Below are 2,351 nucleotides of genomic sequence, written 5' to 3'. Positions count from 1 at the left end.
CTTCCTGGACTTGTAAGTCTATTTCTTTCATCAGGTAGGGGAAGGTTTCTGTCATTGTTTCTTTAAATAGGTTTTCAATATATTTCTGTCTCTCTTCTTCTGGCACCCCCATAATGCTAATGTTGGTATGCTTGAAGTTTTCCCAGAGGCTCCTTACACTACCTTCATATTTTTGGATTCTTCTTTCTTTTTGCTCTCTGATTGGGTGTTTTTTACTCCCTCATATTTCAAATTGCTGATTTGATTCTCAGAATCCTCTACTCTACTGTTGAATCCTTGTGTATTATTCCTTATTTCAGTCAGTGTGTGCTTAATTTCTGACTGGTCTTTTTCCACTTTTTTGGAGGTTTCTAGAAGATTCTTGAGTAACCTTATAACTGTGGTTTTGAATTCTATATCCAGTAGTTTTTCTTCCATCTTAATTTCTGACTGGTCTTTTTCCACTTTTTTGGAGGTTTCTAGAAGATTCTTGAGTAACCTTATAACTGTGGTTTTGAATTCTATATCCAGTAGTTTGCTTTCTTCCATTTCTTTCATTTGTGACATGTTTCTTTGTTTCTAAATTTTGGCTGTTTCCCTGTATTTGTTTCTATGTATTAGGTAGAGCTGCTATGTCTCTTAGAGTTGGTAGAATGGGCTTGTGTAGTAGGTGTTCTATAGGGCCCAGTGGCTCAGCCTCCCCAGTCACCTAACCTAGGCACTCTAGGTGCACACTTTTGTGGGCTGTGAGCACAATTTTGTTGTAGTAGAGACTTGATTGCTGTTGGTGTCACTGGGAGGAATTGACCTCCAGGCCAACTGGCTGTGAGGACCAGCTGTGACTACAGTGGGAGAGCTGCTGTGTAGGAGACACCCCTATGGAGCAGGACGTGTCTCAGTAGGGCTTTGGTTCTCACTGAGTCTGCCCTTTGAGTGTGTCACTTATGGATGTGTACAGTTGTAATCTGGTATGGTATGACACTGACCACTGGGTACATGGCTCTGGGTCTCTAGGGAGGTAAAAAGTCAGCCACTGCCTGGGGCCACCCAGCAAGAGCTACAGAGGGGTCTGCAGATTCATCCTCTTTGTATCAGGTTTGAAATTGCCCAGTTGAGGCCCAGCTATGAAGCAAAGCAGGCTGTTGTTGGTCCTGAGTCTTAGGCCTTTCATTGATAGGTATAGGGCTGCCTGACCCAGCTGCAGCTTGTTGAGAGATTTTAGCCTGAGCAAGGATAGGACATTCATATGCAAAAGCTGCTACACACAGCTTGGGTGGGGTTGTAAATTGGATGAGGCGGGGTCTTAGGGAATCACCAGGGTGGAGCAAACAGAAATAGCTGCCTAGTCAACCATGTGACCGGGCAGGTCCCAGCATAGGAACAATGATTCCTGAGAGCACTTCTCTCTGGGAGAAATCTGCCCCTGAGTTCCTGTCCTGATGCCAGACAATCCAGTTCCTCCTCGTATGTGTCTGTGTTCCCCAGAGCCTCACCATGTGTCTGGAGCTCAGAGGAAGTGGACCTTGTAAGTTCAGTTCATGGTGCCAGCCTTTTAAGAGGAACAGGTGGGTCTCCAGCAGCCTCTGTGTCACTGAGTTCCAATCTGCACTGATTTTTACAACCCGTAGTTCTTACAGCCCGTAGGGGCTTCTTTTCCCAGCTCTGGGACCCTGGGTCTGGTGTGGGGCTGGGACCCCTTGCTTCTCTGGATGGCCTCGGCAGAGATGATCTCCCTCCTGATTAAAAAAGAGGCACACATGAGTGCCAGACCAGCCCGTTCAGGGCCTCCGCACCTGATACCAATCTCAGTGTGCTTTCTTCTTTACTTCTCTTGTTGTAGGACTTCCATTCAGCCAGCTTTTCAGTGGTTCTGGATGGTGTTTGTTCTGTATTTTAGTTGTAATTTTGATGTGGTTGTGGGAGGCAGTGAGTACAGGCATTTACCTACACCACCATCTTTCTTTCTCAGGACACAGGTCTTTTTAAAAAAATTCTTTATGCATCTATTCTCTATGCCATGGCTTACCTGTCTACAGTTTTTCTCCTTCACTATATCTCTACACAAAATTCTATTTTGTTTTGATTGAGGGTTTCTTATGATACAAATATTCAGAAATATACAATATTGAAAAATAGAGACAAGGAAAAAATAATTCTTAATCCTAATACCATGATATAATTGCACAACATATACATTATATATATACACATAAATTTACATTTGTACATATAATGGTACTGTGAGGATGGGAGAGAAAGATGGAGAGAGAGAGGGAGAGAGAGGTTTGGAAACCTTTTTTATTTTTTATTTGGGACACACAGGTGAGGGTTGGCTTAAGTGGCAAATAATACAGATCATTTCCTTGGAAAAC

This window comes from Myotis brandtii, unplaced genomic scaffold (genome assembly GCF_000412655.1).
Source record: "Myotis brandtii unplaced genomic scaffold, ASM41265v1 scaffold574, whole genome shotgun sequence".
Classification (NCBI taxonomy): Eukaryota; Metazoa; Chordata; class Mammalia; order Chiroptera; family Vespertilionidae; genus Myotis; species Myotis brandtii.
The sequence above is the reverse complement of the archived record's forward strand: the minus strand, read 5'-3'. Positions refer to the sequence as shown.